Below are 9,395 nucleotides of genomic sequence, written 5' to 3' on the forward strand. Positions count from 1 at the left end.
TTGGCTCCATTTAGATGATCCAACATTTTCAATTATGTTAATGTCCGGGTGCTGCAGAGGCCGATCCATGACTGATAGTGTCCCGTCGTGTGTTTTTCCAGGTACCCTTTTATTGCATTGGCAGTGAGTTTGGGACCGTTGTCACATTGAACATTTAAACCATTGTAAGATGGTTTTCAGATGGTATTTCATGGTGGATCAAAATCTTTTATGGATTCATAATCCTATCAATTTAGAAAATCTCCTACACCATGACACAGCCTCCACCGTGTTCACAGGCAGCTGTAGACACTCACTGTTGTACTTCTCTCCTGACCTTCGCCGTACATACTAACAATAAATTCAATTAAACATATCAGTGATTTGAACTAAAAATTTTCAAATTTGGATTCATCACTCTATAATATGTATTCACATTTCAGTCCAGTTCTTTTGTAATGTGCATACCTGAGTCCTTTCTCCCTGTTTCCCTTCTTCAAGAATGGGTTCTTGTCACTCGCCCTACCACTGAGACCATTTCTGATGAGGTTTCATTGAACAACTGAAGGATCAGATGCATCTCTCAAGTCACGTGTCAGGTCTTGGCTGGATTTTTTAATTTTTTAAGGACACAACTTTCAGATAATATTTATCTGCTGTAGATAGATTTTTAGGCCTGAAACTACTTCTTTTATCTTCCACTTGTCCAGTTTTCTCAGTTTTATGAAGCACACACCGCACAAAATACCAAGAGATACCAAGTCAGTGCTAAGGGGCCTAACACGCAACAAAACATTCATCTGGAAATGGTCATGCATTAGTACTGGACTGAAAGTGAGTGAAAAAGAAACCCAGAAACCCTGGAGAACGTTTGCTCAAGACCAGTTAAGAACAAATCTGCAAGCCTGGCTCTTTGGGAGCAAAACACAAAGAAATGAGGAGTGACTCAACACTTTTGCACAGTAGTGTACTACTCTAGGGTCTAATTTTTAGTACACCAGAACATTTACTAGTTCCTAATGATACCTAATATATTAATATACAAATTATTATTAATATTACTATTTAATTATTAATATTAAATTATTTCCTCAAAACTTTGCTCTGTATTGAGAACTTCCAAACTCTTTCCAGAGAGATAGAAACTAGTGTCATCAGCAAACAAGGTTCAGGGCTCATGTTTCCACCTATTGGTTCATTAACTCTCTAACTCTTAAGTAGTGTTTTATTACATTTGGTGTTTTCACATTAAAATGCCAATAAAATTCCTTCACCATAGTTTAAATCTAAAGAAAAATTATGTTTTAGCTGCTTCTGTTCATAGTTTGTTTGTTTTATATCTAAATTAAGAAGAAGCTGAAATAAAAGCTGTCTGTCTGCTGATAAAGTGCTAGATCTTTAAATCTGGTAGATTTCTTGTAAACTTTACTCCATGGAGTTTAAAGAGGGGCAGAGCATTTACTCCACTACATTTCTATGAAAGTTTTATTTAAAAAAATTTCAAATACGGATTTATAATATAAAATCTAAGATATATTATATGATTCTAAAGGTATATAAAGTAATTAAACTGGCTTTTTTGTGGCACTGAAAAATCAGATGTACTGGAACAATATTTTAATAAATAAAATACATTTTTATTTCTAATTTTACATACAATATACATACAGAGCCCAACACTGAACCTTTTATAACCCCAAAAAAAACACCCTTCAGGAGGTTGGATTTACGAGTATTTATTTGTACATATTGATATCCATGGTCAGTGTAACTTTTTAGTGTGATACCTTGTTGTATTTCTCTATGTTCTCCATTAATAATCTGTGATCTATAATGTCAAATGCTTTTTAAAAAGTGGGCAATCACCCCGCAGTGTGAAATACATGGAGTTCTCAGTGTTAAAAAAAACAAAAAACAAAACTTTAAAGAATAATTTGAGAGGTAGTTTTTGGTGAAACCGTTAAAGGAACTTGAAGATTATTATTTAAACTTTCAGAAGACCCTCAGGGAGCCTTTACAGAACATTTCCTGAAGCTTTAGCAAGATGCTAAATATTTGGTACAATATGAAACTCGAGCTATTGTAAAATCTTTGAGGAAGTGATTTTCTGAATGTGCTCAGAACTTAAAGACCACAACTTGTGGCATAATTTCCCAACATTTATCTCACATTTCTTCTGAATTTAGAGTAAATTTCAATACCTAAAACACTCACAGGTTCCAAATAATTCTTAAAATGCATCGAAAGTAAAACAAAGGGAATGAAAATTGATAGTTTTAGATGATGGAGTTGCTGCAGCAGTTGATCATGTGCAAAAAATAATCTGCTTTGAGTTTGTTTGGAATGTGAGAGATAAAGTAAAAACTGTTTAAAGAAGACGAGATGAACAAACATAAAACATGAATAATTTGTTCTTTTTCCATTTAAATCAACTGTTTGTTTTCAGTTATTTACTTTTACTGACATTCTTTGGTTGATGTATTTTTTTAAAAACTGTAAAATATTTAAAATACAATCAACCAGATATGAAACATTTGTTTAATGCTGCGACACTCTTGGAAAAGTGAACTTAGCAGCCTCTTTATTAGTGTTTTCAGTTTGCACCTTTAACCAGTGAACACGCACAGGAGGCATTTTGAGGAGAACAACCTGATCAGGTTCGTGCATATGCACTGGAGTGGGTGTAATTAGAAATTGCCTCCCTGCTGGGGCCCTCAGTTACAGATCATATCTTTTTTAAGACTACTAATGATCGTTTCAGTGTGGCTGAAGTGTCTGATTATCCGTGTCTCTGGTGTTGCCATGGTGGGAATACCTCAGGCACGGCTTTCCCTCTGCGTGCATGTGCTCATGCACGTTAGCGTGGCGTTATCTCCTCAGCAGAACAGAAAGAGTGCGGGGAAGGAGAGAGATTGTGATCTAATGTGTGTGTGTGGACAATTCACACTCACCCTCCCCCACAAGAGACTGCTGTGGCTGATAAGAGGTCGAAGGGAGATTGATCCACCCATCCATCCACCCACCCACCCTCTACTCCCCTCCATGGGCTGAGGCCCCTCTGAGTGGGCCAGGCGCTCCACAGCCCGGCCAGAGGGGCTCCAGCCAGCCGGCGTCGCTGCCTGGAAATCAATCAAAGCGGATGAGCGTGGGAACGAGCTCATGGGCCGGGCTGGTGGCCGGACGAGGGTCCCCTGGGGAATACAGCAGAGAACAGAGATGAGCTGTGTGGAGGGTCCTACACTAAAAATTAACTTGAATCAGCGCTTCTAGTTTCTTCAGTTTGGCTGTTTCTCCACTGTAACTGTCAGCTGCTACCCTGAGGAAACCTTGACCCCTGATCATCCTGACTGAGACCTCCGCTTGATTTTTAAAGTCCTTATGATCACTACAACCATATTTTATAATAGAAAAAAATAAATACAAATGATAATATGATGATCGCCTCTGTCAGTGCGCCCCAGGGTGGCTGTGGCTACAATGTAGCTGCCATCACCAGTGTGTGAATGTGTGTGTGAATGGGTGGATGACTGGTTGTGTAAAGCGCTTTGGGGTCCTTAGGGACTAGTAAAAGCGCTATACAAATACAGGCCATTTACCATAATAATGTATAGAGAGCCCATACTGGGTGTTTTGTTGTTATTTTTACTGTTTTGGGAAACCAAGTAAGGAAATAAATAGCCATTTTACCTTAAAACTGAACAAGTTCCTTTTTATGCACAAAAGTGATCAATATATTCAAGACAAATATAATATTTTGAAGCATCCTTTATTAAGATTGTAGTAAGATTCAAGGTGATACAAAATACTGAAAAACTCGATCAAAATGATCAGTTTTATTATATATTTCTTCTGATATTTTATCCTGAATATCACCGTCCTAACTTAATAAAATCATTATTTAATTGTGTATTAAGGTATAATTTTTTTTAGCCTTTAAAAAAAAAACTTTTTAAACATATGTACATTTAGTTCACATTGCTGGATTTTCCCACTATGGTGAGGTTTGCATGATATAAATTTTATCCTCTGATCAGCTGGTGAACATTGAACTTTCATTCCCCCCCTTCCTTTTGAGGAGAAAAGGGGGAATTGAATCACACGAAGAAAGCTAAGAGTGAGTTCTGCCATGAGGATAAAATCAGTAAAGGCCGGTGTAAAGATGTAAAAACGGGGTAAGTGCTCTCAGTCAATCTCCTGTAAAAATATAGATCCCCAGCAGTCTGAGGAGGCTGCTGGCTGGAGGGTGTGTGTGTGTGTGTGTGTGTGTGTGTGTGTGTGTGTGTGTGTGTGTGTGTGTGTGTGTCTCTTTATTTTGCATCGCATCAGTGGGCAGTGAGGTGGATAATCCTCCAGGCTGCTGAAAATGACTCTATTGATCTGTGCTTCTCAGTCACAATCCCTTTAAGTACTGTCGTATTATACGGGTGATCCGTCTGTCTGTCTGTCTGTGTTTACATGGAGTTTACATCTTAACTGATGGGAACTGAGCACATGCACAACCCAGTGCACGCATTCTAACTCATCATGAGTTTGCTGGTTTCCAGTTTCGGGAAACCAGCTCTACAACAATCTAATTTTGAGATTAAACTGAGAGGTTGGGCTCTCTTGCATTTGTGTGGCTCTTAGCTAGAAGCAGCTGTATAACAATGGAAGAAAAAAGGGTTTGGTTTTATTTTTTTATACATACAATAAATCACTGTTAGATGACAGGACACAACTGTTTGCAGCCCCGATATTAGTGTTAGATTTAAAGTTAAATTAAGCCACATGACACTGGTTTACACTCTAATACTGAGACAAATGCTGTTTCATTTTAAAAAACCAACAACAACAACAACAGGTAAATAAATGCACTTACAGAAGAGACAGAAACAGGTTCCTGTGATTTTTACTATTTTACCTTTTAAAAATAATTTCCCTCTCTAATTTAAACATGGATCCATCAGTTATTTGTAGGCTTCTTAAAAACCAGTCTTATTTGTGCCTTACAGATCAGAAAGAAACTCTCTGTAAACCTATAATCAGATAATATGGTAAAAAAAATAGTAAAATATAGTAAGTAAAATGACATCAGGAGCGCACGAACAGTTTAGATGCTGGAGAGAGGTTGTTTTCATTGTCTTGTTGTCAGTCAGTTTAATTAAATCAAATCAGTAAATGATGAGAAATAAACACCAAAATCATGCTGACTGCTCTCTATGGAGACAATTCAGTCTCATACTGAGAGGACGACTGTGGACGTCTCAGTAAAGTGGTCATCTATCGCCATCTAGTGGTCCAAACTTGCAGAAGCACAAACTTATTTCACAGGTGTTTGGAGCGCTTTGTGCCTCTTCTGCATGGATACTTCTGGATTAGATCAGGATTTTTATTTATTTATTTTTTCCCCTTTGGGCAAAATTTGGACACATAAATACCAACATGTCAGGGTTGGGGTTAAGGAACAAAGATTGTGAGATACTGTCTTATGACTCCTAAGAAAAAAAAAATCATAAACTAATCCAGATATCCTTCTGGATTCACTTCCTGCAGGGAATTCTCCGTTCTGAGGATCGCGGTCTCACAATGCTCTTGTAAAGCAGACTGGTAAAACCCAAACGATTTATTTAAGTCGAATATTGATCTCCAAATAGGTCGTCTGAAAAGAAAAACGATCTATAGTCTGTGATAGTTTATAAGTTTCTTCTCTAAAATAAATCAATCGAAATGGAATTTGATGACTCAATAATGATAAATATTTATGATTTTTAAGGGAAACTGCATTTATGTACAGTGACCAATTCTAGGCAGCCTTCACTCACACCTAAAAGGGCACATTGTGTTACTTAAAAAATCATCATGTTAAAGGTTTGCTGATCACTGGAAAAAGTTGAAGTTATGTAAGAACAGCAACTTTTGTTCTTATTTTAAAGAAGGCATACATCTGCATAGCCCATTGCCTAATTCTAACTATACCATTAAAAAACTGCAGCAGAAATTCTGTGTCAAAGACGACCAGCTCCAAAACAAATAAATAAGCTAGGAATTCAGACAGCAAGTGTACTGAGCTGTTGTTTCTAGCAGCTTGATCATATCTATGGTATGGGAGAAGCATTTATAAAAACAATGCAACTTGTGGGAGGCACTTCAGGAAGTAAGCACAAAAATTTCCCCAGATTGCCTCAACACTTGAACAGCCAGAATGCTGAAAGGTCTGCAAAACTGTGATTGCTGCATAATGGCTGATTCTCTGGACAAACAAGCAATGTTTGATGTTAGATGTATTCATTTTTAAGTAAAATTTTATGTGACGTTAAACCTTGTTCATTCCATGATTGTGCTGAACTGATATGTTTTTTTCTGGTGCTCGCAAATTTCTTTAACGGTGAGTATAGATGTCGGCTCAGGTTACACAAAGATTTCTCAACAAATACAATGAAATGTTGCAGAATGTAACAAAAAGGCTCAGAGGACACTGAGCATCAGCTAGCACTCTGAAGTTCAGACACTTATTTATAACACATGCATATATCTATCTAAAAGCTCCCGCAGATGTGATATATCAGTCAGTATAAACTTAGTGGTCACTCAGATACAATAATGTTATTGTTAGGTCGGCCCTCCTTTTTCCTTCAGAATTCCTGTATGTCTTTGTGGCACAGACTGACATGACAGCATCACACAGCTGCTGCACATCCATGATGTGAATCTCCTGTTCCAGGACATCCCAAAGGTGCTCGACCTTTCCTGTTCTTGACTGACAGGAGTGACACCTGGTGTGGTCTCCTGCTACTGCTGCTGCTGCTTCACCTGATCCAATGTGTTTGATGTGTTGTGCATTCAGGGACGCTCTTCTGCATACCTCAGCTGTAACAAGTGGATATTTGAGTTACTGTTGCCTTCCTGTCAGATCAAACCAGTCTATCCAATCACTTTGGACATCTGACATCAATGTGGCATTTGCTTCAACAGAAATTCTGCTTGCTGGATATTTTCTACTTTTTGGTCCATTCTCTGTAAACTTTAGAAATGACTATGTGGGAAAATCCCAGTAGGTCAGCATTTCCGCCTGGCACCAACAACCACACCACATTTAAAGTCACTCCAATCACCTTTCTTCTTCCTTCTGATGCTCCATTTGAACTTCAGCAGATTGTTTTGATTTCATCTTTAGGGCCAGATGCATTGAGTTCCTGTCATGTGACTCGCTGATTAGATACTAGATAAAGATGTGAACACATGTACTTAATAGACCGACACCGCAGGTGAGTATATATTAACCAAGCATGGTTACGGAGAATATGCTCTGATTATTGACAACATTGTTGCTGTTGTTAAAAAACACCTTATTAAATTCTTTTATTTATTTATTTTTTTACACAGCTGATTCATCAAGTGCTTTTTTTGTTGTGAGGTAAAAGGCTCTAAAATATTAGAGTGAAATCATCAATCAGATGATTCGCTGTGAACAGGTGACAGCAGGGAGGAAGAACTCCTTTTTAACAGGAAGAAATATACAAGAAGAACCAGGCTCAGGAACAAGAAAGCCCATATTCTGAGAGTGAAGTGCTCTGTTAGGATGAGGTCTTTATGATACAGCGTGGCCTGATAAGTCGCGATCTTGTACGAAACAAAGAGTCTCTAGTGGCTGCCTCTTTCTAGTAAGACTACTTGATGCTTCTCTTTCTTGTATCCTCTCCTACAGTGGGGCCCATTGTCTGTGTGACCATAAAAATAGTTGAGATCATCTCTGGCACACTGTTACGTTTGTTCCATGCAAAATAAAAGCCAGTTGTTTGTTGTCACAGCAGGAAACTGGAGGATTTAATCTCTGCAGCATCATCACAATTTGCTCAACATGTTCAGCAAGTTTCCCAACAGACTATTGTGAGATGGAAGGAATTAAAAACACTGAGCAGTAGAAAGGGGAAGTCTGGACTGCTGACTGTATGAACCCCCAACAGCTCATTAAAGCCGATTCAGCAAAATTTAGAGACATCAACAAAAAGAGTTAACAACCACTGATCACACACACAAAGCTGCAACTGCTGGAATTTCTCCACATATCTGCACAAGTGAGGTCCAAAAATCTGAGAGCCCATGGAAAACCTGTCATGTAAACGAGGAAGCAATCAAAATGTTCTACAGACAAGAAGTTCTGTAAACTATTCCAGATTGATTTCACTGCTAATAACTGTGTGTGTATTTTCCAGCGGCTCTGTGATCATGATAGGAAACATGGCATCAGATTTGAGTGGAAAAGTCCTACCTAACCACCTCAGAGTCATCTGATTTAGACTATTTAATGAAATTTTTACCGTCATACAGTGAATCTTTACCAAGCTACAGGCCCCTGCAGTACACAGGAATAGGCTGGAAATTTTACGTTTTTAATTTGTCTTATTTTTTCCAACATGACTTCCTGAGTACACGAGATAGCCATATGAAATTTTCATGGCTAAAAAAAACAGCTTTAAGCTCCAATAAAAACTGCAACCAAACTAATTAAAATCTAATCAGTGTAAAACCAAAATCTGGTTTTATTCAGCAGGATTTTTTGCACAATTTTGAGCATCAGAGTCTTGATTTACATCATAGTTTCCAAGGATAAACTACAGCAAATTATTGTCTATGACATCAGTAAGAGAAGCAAACATTGGCATCAGCAGGTTGGACAGACAACAAGTTATACCATATGAAAGGCTCATCTTCTATCTCTCTGTCAAAACTATCTGCTCAAAGAGATTTGGGGCTTCGATAAAAATAACCTTTCAAATAAAAACTGTGCTTTTCACCGCTGACAATATCTGCTGAGGGCTGTAAAAATGTAATTCATGGGCCTGAAAATACGCTTCTTTAAACATACTAAAGTTAAAAAAAAGCCCAGAAACTTTACTTACCTGCAGTATCTTTTCTGTTAGGTCCCTTGGATGTCTTAAAAGGTTATTTTTAAGGCTGTAAACAAAACCTCAGTCTAATAAACCCTGTGAGGTTTAAGTCACACTTATAACCCTAATCCTACCTGAAAAAAATGTGGGTAGTTTATAACACAGGTGTTGAACTGCAGGCCTCAAGGGCCGGTGTCCTGCAGGTTTTAAATGTGTTCTTGATCCAGCACAGCTGATTTAAATGGCTAAATTACCTCCTCAACATGTCTTGAAGTTCTCCAGAAGCCTGGTAATGAACTGATCACTTGATTCAGGTGTGTTGACCAAGGGTGAGGTCTAAAACCTGCAGGACACCGGCCCTTGAGGCCTGGAATTCAACACCCCTGGTTTATAACATGTGCCAGACTCGGGAGAACAATTTAATTTAAAAAAAAAGATATATTCTGACTTCCTAGGGTTTGAGTTAGGATCTGTGTTGGTAAATGGGTCAGCACTGATCATTATTTAGTCCTCTCCAAGTTAAAACCACAACCAATTATCTGAATTGAG

This window comes from Pundamilia nyererei, unplaced genomic scaffold (genome assembly GCF_000239375.1).
Source record: "Pundamilia nyererei isolate P.nyererei 1_Seehausen unplaced genomic scaffold, PunNye1.0 scaffold00086, whole genome shotgun sequence".
In the NCBI taxonomy this organism is placed as follows: Eukaryota; Metazoa; Chordata; class Actinopteri; order Cichliformes; family Cichlidae; genus Pundamilia; species Pundamilia nyererei.